The following is a 17,228-nucleotide window of genomic DNA, read 5'->3' as shown; positions in this document are numbered from 1 at the left end:
TTTCAAGGGCATTAAAAGATTGTTGTCACCTTCTTTTCATACAGTTTTAAAAATGCATTAGCCCACACAAAGTCTGAGATCAGCATCTCAGGGTTTATTGTGTGTCCCACACTTCAAGCAAATTAGGCTTGATGAATTTTGAGAACTGCTTTTATGTATTCAATGCCCTCTTTTATTTAATGCATTGCCAGGAGTAATATAGGAGGAGCAATGACCATTGACATTTTGAAAGATGATAAAGGTGCATCTATTCCAACAAGCCTTTAGCATGTGATGAACTTTGTTAGGAGCTTTTGAGTGTAATTCCAGTATTGTTAGCCTACATCCTTTCTTATAAAGAGGCATTATGATTGATGTTTTATGTACATAGATTCTTTATTTATTTATATATTTATTTTTTTGGGGTTTGTTTTAAATGTCTGTTTCTAACATGTTTTTATTGAAGTTCTTATTGTTTTAATTATGGATGCCTTCTTGTACAACACCTAGTAATGTTTTTAAGTGGTTTAGAAATGTTATAAATAAATAAAAAGAAGGGAATGTGATGATGCCAGGGCTGTAGGAGAGAGGAAAGGGGGAGTAATTATGCAAGGGGAGTAGAGGAGAGAGAAGATGATGGCATGCCATTGTAACCCCATCCCTGTGTGTGGATTGCTACCCAATGAGGCCATAAAAATATTTGTTACTCTTTGGGGTTGGAACTTCTCACTGGCTAACTCTTTCACATTTCCTTTTTCTCCCAGGGTCGGATCATTTATAGGGGGGGGGGGGAGATACAATTCCAGGGCCCAATGTGATAAGGGTGACTTTTGTTGCAGTTGGACACTGCTGGAGAGATAGTGGACCCTTGGGCCGGCCTACCTAGGGAGACAGGGTAGGCCGGGGGGTGGAGCCACAAGCTGGAGGGGTTCACCCAGGAACCAGGGACCCCCCGGGAGGAGCCCGTAGGGTCCCGGGTCCTCGGGACTTGGAAATGAGACAGAAAGTCCAGAGGCTGAGATGAGCGTAGACCGGGACCAGAGCAAACAGAAAGGATAGGAAGTCCAAGGTACCCGGAAGGCAGGGGACCGGCTGCACAGGGCCGAGGGCCGGCTGAAGGCAGGGCAGCGGACGGCTGCGGAGTCTGTAGCAACCGGAGACAGTGGCAGGCAGTGGGTGAAGCGGAGTCAGAAGCAAACTGGAAGCAGGCTGTAGGCTGAAGCGGAGTCAGAAGCAGGCCGGAGTCAGAGGCTGGCTGCAGGCTGAAGCGGAGTCAGGAGCAAACCGGAGTCGGAGGCAGGCAGCAGGCTGAAGCGGAGTCAGAGGCAAACCAGAGTCGGAGGCAGACAGCAGGCTGAAGCGGAAGTCAGAAGCAAACCGGAGTCGGAGGCAGGCAGCAGGCTGAAGCGGAGTCAGAGGCAAACCGGAGTCGGAGGCCGGCAGTGTGGAGATCACCAGGAACACAACTAAGAACAACTACAGAGTTGTGAACCTCGTTGCAAGGCGATGAGAGAGAGTTTGAACACCGGTTATATCGGGACTTGGGCGTGACGTCAGCAGCACGGGTGGGGCCAGGCTTCCGGGAGCTGGGCGCTCAAGATGGACGTCCTCGCACGCGCGCGAGACTGAAGGGAAGCAGGCACATAATGGTGGCCGCCACGTGGAGTGAGAGAAGCCCCCGGGGTCCGGAGCGGGCGGAATGCGGTGATCCCTGAAGCGGAGGTAGGCAGGCCTGGGCCCTAACAGAAGGGAAGCGGTCGGGACCGCAACAACTTTTTCATACATTTCTCTGTAGTTCTTTTGGAGAGGATATTGATCCTTAAGGTGGGTGCAGTGAGTGCAAAAGAAATCTCTGGAGTCATTGGTTTAGTATCCAAAATTAAAGTCTTTACTGTTAATGCTAGTGATGAACGGCACAAACTCAAACTGCAGCACCACAGAATTCTCTTCCAACTTACTTACAGTTTCTTCCCTCTGTCTGTGCAGGACTCACTTATATCAAGGCTAGGGAAAGCATCCATTCTCTTGGACTTAGGAAAGTGGAGCTTCCAGATGGGCAAGTTCTCTTAAGATGGTCAAAACCCCTTCCAAAACTGATAAAAATGTCAAAGAATCTATGGCACAGAGACTAAATCCTCTCTTTCCCTCCCCAGTGTGGTAGAATACCAGATGGCTGTCCCCAGTAATGTTATTTTCCTTTCTTCACTGTTAGCAGATCTTCTAGATTTCTGTAATCTTGTACAGTCTCTTTAGTTCTTCTCTCTGGATCCCTGATGGGTAGGATCCCCTTGAAACAAGCAGCTTTCTTGCTTCAGATCAGGAAGTGGAGTAGCCTAGTGGTTTGAGCAGTGGGCTATGAACTAGGAGACCAGTGTTTGAGTCCTGCTATCACTCCTTGTGACCTTGGGCAAGTCACTTTACCCTCCATGGTCTGAGAGAGAGAGAGACTAGCCATAATGCCCTTTCCCTAGATAGGTATTAATATTCCTATGGGAGGCCCACCTAGAAACTCGAGGTGAGGTTTAGGTATTAGTGTAGGGGGTCAGGGGCCACTTTGACATTCAACGTGAGATGTACGAACAGAACAGAGGTCTCTTGTGAAGATTTGATGACCTTCGGAGAGAGGAAACTCACCCAAAGATGAGATTTGTGCAATGTTCTCTCCACCTTCCTTGACATTACCCAGGTAGAGAGTCCATCAAGCTAGGTGGAGAGAACATTGCACAAATCTCATCTTTGGGCGAGTTTCCTCTCTCTGAAGGTCATCAAATCTTCACAAGAGACCACTGTTCTATCTAGGGAAAGGGCATTATGGCTAGTGTCTCTCTCTCTCTCCCTCCCTCTCTCCCTCTCTCTCTCACCCCCCTACTGAAACAGGCCTTTCAGGAGACATTGCAAAATGCATTAACACCTTACTGCCCTGTAACACAAGCTATTGCACAGCTTAACACTACTGAAAAAGGTGTAGCTAGAATCAGCATTAAGTCTGTGCAACAGGACTTTGCAAACTGGTAAACCCTGCCCCTAACTCCTCCTCTTTTTCAGATTTCCATCGCACCATGTGGTGCTATCACATGCATTAACGGTGTCAATAATTTCTGGACTCAAAGCCAGGGCAACAAGAACACTTCCAATCAGCAAGAGGTTTTTAAATTTAATTTATTTGGCTTCTTAAAAGACAAGTGTTCCTGTGAGATGTGATATGCCCTCTATCTGTAATAACTAGCATCTCAATGACTATATGACATGCCCTGACTTATATAATCAAAATACAGCATTACCGAAGTTTCCAGAATGAATGACGTGACTGCCCAAAGACTTCTTTACAAAGATACATTATGCTGTTGTCATGACAATCTATCATGTATAGGAAATGCTTGTGAGGACATCCTCCATTCATTTGTAAAAATCATACTCTCCACCTATCTTCCCTGACACACCCTCCCACCATAAAAAGTTCCTTTATCACCCTGGCTTTGATGCACTGTGTTCTTCTGTTCTTCTGGAAACTTCGGTAATGCTGTATTTTGATTATATAAGTCAGGGCATGTCATACAGTCATTGAGATGCTAGTTATTAGGGATGTGAATCGTTTTAGGACGATTAAAATTATCGTCCGATAATTTTAATATCGTCTTAAACCGTTATGGAACACAATACAATACAGATTCTAACGATTTATCGTTATAAATCGTTAGAATCGTGAGCCGGCACACTAAAACCCCCTAAAACCCACCCCCGACCCTTTAAATTAAATCCCCCACCCTCCCGAACCCCCCCCAAATAACTTAAATAACCTGCGGGTCCAGCGGCGGTCCGGAACGGCAGCGGTCCGGAACGGGCTCCTGCTCCTGCATCTTGTCGTCTTCGGCCGGCGCCATTTTCCAAAATGGCGCCGAAAAATGGCGGCGGCCATAGACGAAAAAGATTGGACGGCAGGAGGTCCTTCCGGACCCCCGCTGGACTTTTGGCAAGTCTCGTGGGGGTCAGGAGGCCCCCCACAAGCTGGCCAAAAGTTCCTGGAGGTCCAGCGGGGGTCAGGGAGCGATTTCCCGCCGCGAATCGTTTTCGTACGGAAAATGGCGCCGGCAGGAGATCGACTGCAGGAGGTCGTTCAGCGAGGGTTCCGGCGCCTCACTGAACGACCTCCTGCAGTCGATCTCCTGCCGGCGCCATTTTCCGTACGGAAAATGGCGCCGGCCATACGCGTATGGCCGGCGCCATTTTCCGTACGAAAACGATTCGCGGCGGGAAATCGCTCCCTGACCCCCGCTGGACCTCCAGGAACTTTTGGCCAGCTTGTGGGGGGCCTCCTGACCCCCACGAGACTTGCCAAAAGTCCAGCGGGGGTCCGGAAGGACCTCCTGCCGTCCAATCTTTTTCGTCTATGGCCGCCGCCATTTTTCGGCGCCATTTTGGAAAATGGCGCCGGCCGAAGACGACAAGATGCAGGAGCAGGAGCCCGTTCCGGACCGCTGCCGTTCCGGACCGCCGCTGGACCCGCAGGTTATTTAAGTTATTTGGGGGTGGGGGATTTAATTTAAAGGGTTGGGGGTGGGTTTTAGGGGGTTTTAATGTGCCGGTTTTTCGATTTTTCGATTTTTCGATTTTTTAACGATTTTTCACGATTTTTCACGATATTTTACCCCCCCAAACGGCAACAATACGATTCCCTCCCCCTCCCAGCCGAAATCGATCGTTAAGACGATCGAGGACACGATTCACATCCCTACTAGTTATTACAGATAGAGGGCATATCGCATCTCACAGGAACACTTGTCTTTTAAGAAGCCAAATAAATTAAATTTAAAAACCTCTTGCTGATTGGAAGTGTTCTTGTTGCCCTGGCTTTGAGTCCAGAAATTATTGACAACGGGGCTATTCGCATGCGATAAGCCCTTAATGCATGCGAAAAAGCCTTAGCACATTTTGATAAATGACCCCCTTAGATTGTAAGCCCTCTGGGGATAGGGAAATACCTACAGTACTTGAATATAATCCACTTTGAAGTGTTGCAAAAAGTGGAATATAAATCTAAATAAAAATAACTTCCTCCTAGATCTTCCAAAAAATACTTTCTTTTTCCCCCAAAACTGATATTAGCACTGGAGTTGTTCCTTGCAGTGGGTCCCCATCTCTTCTCTATCCCTGGGCATCTCAGACACAGGGTTCCACAATCCCTGTGCCCAAGGTGTCTCACAAGGCTCCTACCATGAAAAATCTCAAAAGTCTCAAAAACAACCCAGAGGTATATCCCAACCAGCTAGTGAGTAGACTGGAAGGAATACCCTCCCAACCCTGGTCAGGACCACCAAGCAAGGCTTGCTTGGTTCCTCTGACTGGGCCTGAAAAATAAGAAAAGTGAAGCTTCTAACTACCTCTTTACCATGTGCAAATCAAAAGGGATTGCCTCTCCCTATCTAGCCAGAGCATAGCTATAAAGGGTCACCAGGTTTTCAGCCATTCCAGACCCTACAGAGGTTGCATTTGAATGGAACCTCCCCCCTACACTTCATCCTGCATGAACTAGCTGATCTCTAAGAACCTAGAATGTACTGATAGCGTGACAGGTAGTGTCCGCTGCACCATGGTGAAGAGAACCTTCTACTAGGTGTTCTACAATGTGAAGTTGGGAACTATTGCATTGTACCATTTGATTGTTATGACTGTTAAGAACCATAAGCCAATCAGGCCTAACACCCCTGAAATACCCGTGTTTGTTTGTTTTTTATATTTTATTTATGAGATTAATATTACAAGTCAAAAATAGAAATTCTTGCAGTGAAAACATAGGGCTTACATAAGAAGGAAACAAATATGCAATAATCAAAGTAACCAAAATAAAGGTCAAATTGTCACAATATGCAAAAGTAACACAAAAGAGAAATAAAGTGGGCAGAAATTTAAAGGGGAAGAAAAACACAAGGTAAAGAAAAAAAGAAATGGGCATAACAGGTGGAGCTACATTGCAAAATTATGTGTGTTATTACAGAGTTGTTAGTTACTGACAGATGTTATCTTGGCATTTAAATAATGTTCTTAGTTGGTCAGGGACAAAAAAGTTAAAGGAATCATTATGCAATTTCATGATACATTTGCATGGATAATGCAAAATAAAGGATGTGCCCAAAGCTAAAATGTCTTGTCTCAAAGCAAAAAAGCCATGTCTTCTTTCTTCTGTGGAATGAGAGATATTGGGGAAGATGCTATCACATGGCCATGAAAGAGAGAATTCAAATTATGAAAACTATTTCATGATTCTCCTGATATCTTGCTCAACCACAAAGGATACCAATAGAGTACCATGTTCAATTATCTCAGGTCCAGAACTTTCAAGAAATGCAGACAAATTAGCAAAGTCTATACCAGCAGAGGGTTATTAAAGACGTAAGATCAGTATTACGAGCAGACATTTATAGAAAGAAGGTTTTATTTATAGAAGGCATTTGATCTTCAGCAATACCTAATATGTCCCAAAAAACCTCCTTAAAGTAAAAGTTAGGAGTTCCCCCATTACCTTGGGGAAATTTACAAACCATAAATTAAACCATCTGTTCCAGTTTTCCAAGGCTTCAATATGATGAGAGAAATATATACGCTCTTTTTAACAACAGCTGCCTCAAAAGATTTAATATCTTGAATGACTGATTCCACATGCTGAATTTTTGTTTGAATATCAGAAATCCTTTTCTCATGCTGATTAACTGTGGGCTCTAATTGAGAGGCATAAGTATCTACTTTAGCTGAGCATTTCTTGATAGTGGTGACAAGACTAGCAATCAGTTTCCATTACGCCTCTAGAGTAACCATGGCCAGTTGTATTTATTTAACACAAACTTAACAATATACTTACACAGATTACACTGGTAAAGTTTTTGTTTCCTTCAGGCTTTTTGGTGTTCCAAATAGATTTTTTGATGCTAATCAAGATATTACTTCGAAGTTTGTAAATCATGTCAGGTTTTTGAGAAATGGCTAATTTTGTGTTACAATAATTGTGAAATTTTAAACATAATCTGGAGTACATATATTTTCTTGCTGGACAGTAGTTTTTATAATTTTTAAAATTCATGTCTTATTTTTGATGGCCATAAGCAACGTAACATGTAACAGACTAACTTTTTTTTAAAATACACCAAGAAACTCTGCCTGGTCATGCCAGAATTTGCTCGGGCAAACCCCAGCTCGACTGCAAGATTCCAACTTGTTTCCATGACGACACAGCCTTATATAAGCAGTAGAGATATGCGAAGTCCGAACCTTTCGGTTCGGGCTTCATTTTTGACCCACTGTGGAAAATTTCATATTTCCCACAGTTCGGGTCTTTTAAATTCAGGGGGACCCAAATTTCGGATTAGTGCGCACTAATAAAATTTAAAAAATCACTGCTAACTTTGTAGTAAGGAAAAAGAGTATGAGTTCCTAGAATTTTCTGACCTTTTGTTTCATTTATAGCTAGAAGAACAGTATTTAGAATATTATCTGTATACATTCAGTATCAGGCTGACTTAGTTGCCGGGAAATTCAGAAGATTTGTCACTATTTTATATAGGGGAATTTATATTTTTATTTTTGTGTGAAAATGGGGACTTCCAATCTCCTGAAGCAAGTGGACACTGCAGCAGAACTGAGCTCAGGATTTCAAGAATCTGCATCGGCTTTATCAAGCACAAAATGGAGCAGCTTGCCTAAAGAAAAAGAAAACAGAACTCACGTGAGATTTAACTGAGAACTTATATTAGTATTCTGGCCAGAATTTAGGTGGGAGTTTGAAGTATTTTGCAAGTTAACTGAACTGAGATATAGAAAAGAGCTAGTGATTTTTCTTTTATATCTTGCAACCTGATTTTCCCCACTTTTCCATGTTAATAAATTTTATATGCAATACTTGCTGTGGCTACATAAGGTGAGTTTTACGTTATCGCTTATTGTTCTATTCAATGCTCCAGTCTCTCCTTCCCATCCTGGGAGACCCTTTAATTTTATGGGTGCATTACATGTTTCTGATACTAAACCTATAGCTGAGAGGTGGAGTTATTTTTGTGGCCCCTCCCACAATAGGGGAGAGGTTAACATTTGTACCTGCCCTGAGGAACATTTCCATGAGCCATTTCTCCATGTGTAAATATGGATTATTCACAAAAAAAACTTTGAAAAATTTTCCTTTAAATTAGTATCAGCTAGGGATGTGAATCGTGTCCTCGATCGTCTTAACGATCGATTTCGGCTGGGAGGGGGAGGGAATCGTATTGTTGCCGTTTGGGGGGGTAAAATATCGTGAAAAATCGTGAAAAATCGTGAAAAATCGTGAAAAATCTAAAAATCTAAAAATCGCAAAACCGGCACATTAAAACCCCCTAAAACCCACCCCCGACCCTTTAAATTAAATCCCCCACCCTCCCGAACCCCCCCCAAATGAGTTAAATAACCTGCGGGTCCAGCGGCGGTCCGGAACGGCAGCGGTCCGGAACGGGCTCCTGCTCCTGAATCTTGTTGTCTTCAGCCGGCGCCATTTTCCAAAATGGCGCCGAAAAATGGCGGCGGCCATAGACGAACACGATTGGACGGCAGGAAGTCCTTCCGGACCCCCGCTGGACTTTTGGCAAGTCTCGTGGGGGTCAGGAGGCCCCCCACAAGCTGGCCAAAAGTTCCTGGAGGTCCAGCGGGGGTCAGGGAGCGATTTCCCGCCGCGAATCGTTTTTGTACGGAAAATGGCGCCGGCAGGAGATCGACTGCAGGAGGTCGTTCAGCGAGAGAAATGCTGTAGAAGGAATGAGTCAGAAAAGGCTAATTAGAGTACCTTTTAGGTTCCTATAGGGTAGGTCTCTAGGAAAAAGGACAAGACTGGAGCCCATCCTGGCTAAGGGCAGCTGACTGATATTAGGGATGTACAGGGTCAAAACATTTGGTTTGATTCATTCGTTTCATAGCTCACAGTCATTCATCAGATTCATCTGGAATGAAAACCAAATGTGTTCATTCCATTTCATTAGTTTATTTCATTTTATGTTGAAGTCAATGGGGGAAGTAATCCATAGGTCCCTACCATGTAAAAGAAAAAAACAGGTACAGGTGTAGGCATGACTCTCGGACCTAGACAAGACCAGGACCCATCACTAATACCCAGACGGGCCTACACTTAGGCCTGACACCGGGTCCCTTCACTGATACCTAGGCTCGAAACTGGGGCCTGGCCTGAGATTGGATCTCATTGCCAAAGTATGGACCTAGGTTGAAGCCTGGTCATGGGCTTAAACCTAGTCCTGATGCCAAGGCCTGGTCCAAGACCGGGTCCTTTTGCTAAGATCTAAGCCTAGGCCTGATGCTAGGGTCCAGCCCAAGGTCGGTTTGCATCGCCGAATAACAGACCTAGGTCCAGGCCTAGGCTCAAAGCTGGTTCCCAGCCCAAGACTGAATCCTGTTGCTAAGGCCCAGGCCTAATGTCTGGGCCTGGCTGAGACTCGGTTCCATAACCTAGGACCCAAGTCTGATACCAGGTTTTAGCCAAGGCCAGACCACATTACCGAGAGTCGCAGGACCAGGCCTTCCAATGTCTTTCTTCTTCCATATGCTAAAAATAAGGTCATCTGCCTGGAGCGGAAGGACACCATTTTGATATATGGCTGTACAACAAAATGGTGCTATCTGCTCTCAAGAAAGATGCCACAGTAGACAACATCATATTTAGTTGATGGAAGAAGAAAAAAAATGATGGAAGGCTTTGTTTTGGACCTTGGGCCTGGGCCTAGGCCTTGGGCCTTGACGACAGGACCTGGCCTCAAACTGGGCTCTAGTGTCAGGCTTGGATCTAGGCTCAGGACATGGCAACAGGACCCAACCTTGCGCAGAGCTGTGGTGTGGAATTTGGACCTTGGCAATGGGACTCAGCTTCAGTCTTGGCTTGGACTTTGACGATGAGATGTGGCCTGAGCCAGGCCCCAGTGTCAGGCCTGGGCTTGGTGTCTGGCTTGGGCCTAGGCTTTTGCTCAGGTTTGGTGATGGGATTCAGCCTCAGCTGTCCTTTGGAGGTAGGAATAGGCTTTGGGCCAATCCTTGGCAATGGAAATAGGTTGCAGTATGGTCCCACCAGAGCATAATTTTGTAATAGTACACCCTATTTGCTAATAGGGCACACTATTTTCCAAAAATTCAATAATTTTTCATTTTTGGGAAAACAAAATTTGGTTTCTTTGAAGCGAAAAAAAAATGGGCTGATTCATTACGTTTTTCTTTTTTTTTTTTTTTTTAAATACTTTTTATTTCATAGAAGCAGCATATACAAGGACAGAAAATATTACACACAATCAGTCAATATATAACAGGTAAATAGCACAAAACTCATACCATCCTGATAGCTGCAACCCTCCTTTTCTTTTTCTGTTAGAAACCCCACCTCGCACCACCCCCAGTCATAGCACAATGCAACCACAGTAGCACACGCACCACCCATGCACACCAATCATACCACCAAGCAACCACCCCCCTCCCCTACCACCCCCCTTATAATGTATGGTTGTCAAAACACAGAGATCCAAAATCCACAGAACACCTTATTATGACCATATAGGCATATACCCAGAGTCAGTGAAAGCATGTTGAGTGTCTGTTGGCAGCAAAGTGAAACAGACTGCCCAAAGGCTGCAGTAGGCCTCATCTTCCTACGTCCTTCTTTATAATCCATCCACTCTAACTGCATTGCTACGCAAGCCTATGATACCAGGGTATAAGAGGCGGCATCGTTAGTGGGTCTATCCAACTGTCTAAAATGGTACGACAGGCCAATAAGATAGCAGTATGACCAAACCGGTCTTGCACAGATGAGTATCTCAGAAGGGAGCCTTTCAATCCAGCCAAGAGCAAGGTGCTGGACTGTGAAAGTGGAGCCGCTGTACACCGAGAAATAAACCCCAGAACAGCATCCCAAAAGGTACTTAGACTGGAGCACGTGAGTAAGCAGTGCGCCGAAGTCCCAGCTGTTTGATTACATTTAATACACAATGTAAAAGGTAACCGCCCCATTTGATGTCGTCGGACGTCGTCATAAAAGGCATGATGTAGAATTTTAAACTGTAATTCCCGGAGGGTGTAGTCAGGAATAAGAGTATACAATGATTTGAAACATAGAAGAATATATCCTGGTATAATTGCTGCATTACAGGAGGGAGTCCAATAAGAGACTAGATGCTAAATGTAGGGTAACTTAGGAAGGCACAAAAGGCACCCCAGCCTTTTATGGAGTTCTGGGTTAAAACCACATCAAACACCTTTTGAGAAAGATTCCAGAATATATAGATCCGTCATCCAGGAAAAAGTCTGAAGTAATGCTTGTAGGTAAGCAAAGAAATGTGACTGTGGGAGTTGGTAGAGTCGCACCAAGGCCTACGGGGATGTTTTTGCTCATACAAGTGGTAGGTGAACAGCAGCCCTTGCCTGCTCCACAAGGAGAAGATCCCAACTCCAACCCAGGTAGAAAATCCTTATTGCCCAGGAGTGGTAACAGCAATGAACACCAGCCAGGCAACAATTCTTGCACTCAATTTTGAAACGTCCAAAGTGTGAAGTACCTATGGGCGCGCCTGCATCACAAAGAGAGAGGACCAGGGCTCCATTATACACGCCATTAGTCCCTCTTCACAGTAAATGTAGTTCCCAGTCAACCACTCCCCTACAAATCATAACTGGCACAACACATTTTAGATGCGAAAGTCCAGTAACCCCATTTCCCCAGTCTCTCTGGTGTTTTGAAGGATAGCATATTTGATGCGAGCCCTGCGCCCCATCCACAAAAACATTTGAAACATCGAGCACAGCCCCATCAACTCTCGATTGGATAGCCAACAAGGGAGCATAAGTAATTTGTATAATAGCTTAGTAGCAATGACCATCTTCAACAATGCTCCATGCCCAAAAAGAGACAGAGGAAGCGATTACTGATTGCAAAGCCACCAGCTGCACTTTAATGTCTGCCAGAGTTTGTCATATATTAAGAGCATAGAGGTCTCTGGGCACCCATATCCCCAGGTACTTAATTTTTCCCGGGTCCCAAGTAAAGGGGAAATCTCCCTGCCAAGTATGCGGCAGCTGCAAGTCAAAGGCCAGAGCCTCAGATTTAGTTAAATTTATACGGAGACCTGCAATGTCACGGAATTGAGTAAACAAATTTATGATTACTGGGACACTATGGCGCGGGTATCCTACAAACAGGAGGATGTCATCGGCAAACAAGGTAAGCTTCAGCTGGTGACCCCCAATACTGAGCCCCCAAAACTCTTTGTTTATTTGAAGCGTTGTAGCAAGGGGTTCTATAGCTAAAACAAACAGAAGAGACAAGAGAGGGCACCCCTGATAAACCCCGCAGCACAGAAAGAAGGGATCTGACAGAACCCCATTGATCAGGATCTTAGCACTTGGGTTAGAGTATAGTGCCTACAACCAGGTTACAAAATGCCCCAAAATCCCATAGTTTTGCAATGTCCAAAAAGGGTACTCCCATGACACCGAGTCAAAGGCTTTTTCCACATCTAGGCTGAGAATGAAAGCCTCCATCTTTGGCCAGTAACTTAGGGCCCCCTGTCTGCCTTTTACAAACCTAGTCTGATAAGGATGCACCAGGGATGGAAGAACCTTACTGAGTCTGGCCGCTAAAACGGCCAACAATATTTTGATATCAACATTAATGAGAGAAGTTGGTCAACAGGAGTCCGCTTCTTGGGGGCTTCTTTGGAAGAAGGACAATAGTAGACCTGTTTTCGAAGGGGTGTATAAATTTCTCCTCAAAAATGCTGTTAAAGTACTGCGCCAGCGTTTGCAGGAGGGGAAACTTCAGTATCTTATAGAATTCAGAGCTCATACCATCTGGCCCCGCAGCCTTCCCAAGCTTAAGGCCTTGAATTATAGTGTAAATTTCACTATCTATAACTGGAGAGTTCAAAGCCCCCAATTGTTCTGCTGAGTTTTTCGGCCAGGGAATACATTGAAAAATTTGGGAAGCCAGTTCAGGGTCACTCGGCTTGTTGCCATATAATGTTTGATAATATTCAAGAAAAATAGCAGCAAGCTCTTCCCAAGCAGAGTGACATACCCCCCCCCCCCCCCCCAGCCCTTAATACTAGTAATAACAGATTTAAGGTCACGGGCCCGCACTAAGTTAGCAAGTAGTTTACTATGTCGGTGGCCATATTTATATACTTTATGTTTGTAGTATTGTAAGGATTTTGATGCCCTCTGATGAAGAAGCATGTTTAATATTGACCGAATATGAGTAATCTCTCCTTTAGTGACCTCAGACATATTCTGATTATGGCATGATTGGGCACTGCGAAGCTCTGCGGTCAGGCATAGGATCTCTGCATTACGCTGCTTATTGTGCTTGGCAACGATGTCATCCCTCAGTACCACCTTCCCGGCCTCCCACAATACCCGTGGGGTGACATCAGTCATGGCATTAAAAAAGACATAGTCGCCCCAGCGGTCCTTTAAGTAGGTTTGAAACTTTCTATCCAGGATAAGGTCAGGCGACATGCGCGACGAGGCTGTTGCTGGGGGGCTCTTTCCTATAACGTAATGGAAACTGGGGTGTGATGATGATCAGATATTGAAATAGAGCCAATAGTGGCTGTCTTAATCCTAGGGATGTGAATCGTTTTTGAACGATTAAAATTATCGTCAGATAAATTTAAAATCGTCCTAAATCGTCAGAGTGCACGATCAATACAAATGCCCCCGATTTATCGTCATAAATTGTCCTAAATTGTTAAATAGGGCACGGGAATTATTTGGGGGAGGGCGGGAAAACCGGCACACCAAAACAACCCCTAAACCCACCCATGTGACAGGGGCCAGCACCCTGTCACATGGTAAGGGCAAAGGGGCATCGGTGCCATTTTTTTTTTAGCGCAGCTGATGCCTGGGAACGGGAAATCGTCCCCCGAGGCCCCCCTGGACCACCAGGTAATGTTAAAAGGTTTAGGGGGGGTCGGGAGGGTGGGGGAGGCTAAGGGGGGTCAATTTAAAGGGTCGGGTGGGTTGTTTTTTTAGCGGCGCAGGCCTCCCTAAAAAAAAAATTAGCAATGTGAATTGGAATCGGAAACGATTCCAATTCACATATCTTAACGATCAGATTCCCCCCCCCCCCAGCCGAACCTGATCGTCGATTCACATCTCTACTTAATCCTGTGAAACAGAGAGTCAGGGAGTAAAAGATAGTCCAACCGGGAATAAGAACCATGTGGATTAGAAAAAAAGGTATAATCCTTTTCTCCCAGATGTAGCGCTCGCCACACATCCAGCAGCTGCAACTCCTGACAGAAAAAACTAACTCCCCTCTGTGGATCCCTGGGCTCTATCATCTTAGGGGGCCTACAATCTTCTTGCTTATTCATAACTGTATTGAAATCCCATCCCACCACAAGCGTGCACCTAGTCAAGTCACGTAACTTGCCCACTAAGGTGGTGAATAAATCGTGCTTATATTCATTAGGGGGTAGATTTTATAAATTTGCACGAGGGCGTACTTTTGTTTGCGCACCAAGCACGAACAAAAGTACGCTGGATTTTATAAGATACGCGCGTAGCCGCGCGTATCTTATAAAATCCGGGGTCAGCGCGCGCAAGGGGGTGCACATTTGTTCAACCTGCACGCGCCGAGCCCGGCACGCGTTGCCTGTTCCCTCCGAGGCCGCTCCGAAATCGGAGAAGCCTCGGAGGGAACTTTCCTTCACCCTCCCCCCACCTTCCCCTCCCTTCCCCTACCTAACCCACCCACCCCCCCCCGGCCCTATCTAAACCCCCCCCCCCCCCACCTTTGTTGCCAGATTTACGCCTGCTGAAAGCAGGCGTAAATCTGCGCGCCATCACCCGACCCAGAGGCTGGTCCGGAGGCCTCGACCACGCCCCCAGGCCGGTGCCATGCCCCCGGCCCCACCCGAACCACCCCTGACCCCGGTCCCGCCCCCAGACATGCCCCCTCCCCACCCCTTTTATGAAGCCCCGGGACTTACGTGCGTCCCGGGGCTGTGCGCGCGCCAGCGGCCTATGCAAAACAGGCGCGCTGGCGCGCGCAGGGCATTTAAAATCCAGCCCTAGGAGCATAAATATTGCAGAAAGCAAACTTTTGCTGATGCAACTTGGGTAGTCACATAGCGTCCATTCTGCCAAAGCTTTTCCAACTGAAATGGCAACTGTTTATGAATTAATATGGCTACCCCCCTTTTCCACGTCGTATATGAAGAAGAATATCATTGACCCACCCATTTCCGTTTCAATTTTGCATGCTCCACAGCAGACAGGTAATGTTTCTTGGAGAAACATTACCTGGGAATGAAAGCGCTGAAACAGCGTGAGCAATTTTTCTGTTTGATGGGGGATGACATACCATTAGCATTAAGTGAGGTAATTTTTATAGTAGCCATAACAGTCTGTCAAGTACAACCCTAAGCACAATTTCCAAAGTACTTGCTTTCTCAGGGCCCCCCAGCCTGAGCCCTAAGAAATGTTGGACTATTCGCCCGCCATCTGCTCTGACATGTACAAACTGGTAATACTCCATTGAATCACCATACTCCCCCACCCCCTCCCCTTGTCCCGCCCCCTAGCACACATCCACCCATCATACACACCCATCCATACCACATACATACCACCACACTCTGAGACCACATATACACTAGCTCCAAGAGGCACAGAGGCACACCCCACCCTAGGCTGGTGAAGTGCAGGTACTCCCCCTGACCCCCCCTATCCGTCTATGAAGACAGCTGTCTCGTAAGCCCTTGGATCAGGCTTCTTTAGGCCCCAAACACCATTATGACCTTTTCAGAGATAACCTTGCAAAACCCCCGTGGATCAACAAAACAATGCAGAGATTAAAGTGCATGTAACAACATATCAGAAATGCCAACACACTGTGAAACAGAGAACCATAAGAAAACATATAAAACCAGTACACAAGTAAGCCAACAACTGCGAGGCCCTGCCAGTATACCTCCAGGCCAAGCAAACCTGGTATGCAAAAGGAAACTCCATTAAGTAGCAACTATGGAGCGGAATGCTGCAACCTCAGAGAAACTAAGAAGTCCATCATGTGGGGTTCACAGGTTCCAGATTGGAGAGAAAGCCCGTCGCCTCTTTCTTTGTGGAAAGGAAGAGAGTTTTATTATTATGATGAACTCTGAGTTTAGCTGGAAATAGGAACGCAAAGGATATTCCGCGCTTATGCAGCTTGGAGCAAGCTGGTGACATGGCCTTGCGCTGGGCTGCCACCGCAGCGGAAAAATCATTAAACAGTAGAATCTTCTGACCATGGTATTCCAAATCCGGCTGCTGCCTAAATGTTATCATGATCTGCATTTTATGGGACCAGTTCAGGATCCTAACCATAACGGGCCTGGGCCGGCTATTAGCCTCATGCTGCGGGCCCACGTGGTGTGCGCGCGTTCGCAGCGTATGTGGTTTTCAAGCAGATTTAACCCCAACTTGCCAGGTAGCCAGCGCTCTACAAACACATAAAGCTCTTTCTCAGGTACAGATTCAGGCAAACCTATTATTTTAATGGTGTTCCGCCTGTTTCAATTTTCCTGATCTTCTATTCTGGTTGTTAACAAGCTTTGCTGCTCCCTTAGCTCCTGCACTTGCCTGCTGGTGGTGACTAGCTAGTCTGCCTGGTCTGATACACATAGCTTCACATGGTCTAATCGTTTCGCCTGCTCGCCTATAGAGGCCTTTATGCCATCCATGGCAGACTGCAACTTTAGAAGCTGATCATCCAGGGCCATGGAGACACTTGTGGATATTTTTTGGAGAACATCCACTGAAATTGACTCGAGTTGCCCAGCACTCTCTGGCCCAGCCGCCATCTTTGCTGCCCTGGTGCAACATGATTTAACAGGCCTCACACTTCTCTGGCACATATCCACTCCCCAGGTCGAGAAAACAGCCCAAAACGCGGTGTTCCAGATACCCATGCTAGGGATTTGCAGGGGCTGAAAAGATGTCCTGAAAAAATCCTCAGCAATAGGTAGGATTAGCGCCGATTATGCAGGGGGGGGGGGGGGGGGGGGAGCGCGGAGCTGCAAAATCAAGCTCCCGGTCCTGATGACATCATCCCGGAAGTCCCCATTACGTTTTTCATTTTTGTTTCAAATGCATATCCCTAACTAGTACTGATAATTAAAGCAGCTTGAAAAGTCAGTCAGCAGGCTACTGGGAAGAGCTGTCAAACTAGCTGTTGAAGGAAAATCCAAAATTACATC

This window comes from Rhinatrema bivittatum, chromosome 2 (genome assembly GCF_901001135.1).
Source record: "Rhinatrema bivittatum chromosome 2, aRhiBiv1.1, whole genome shotgun sequence".
Taxonomy (NCBI): Eukaryota; Metazoa; Chordata; class Amphibia; order Gymnophiona; family Rhinatrematidae; genus Rhinatrema; species Rhinatrema bivittatum.
Note: the sequence above shows the minus strand (reverse complement) of the source record.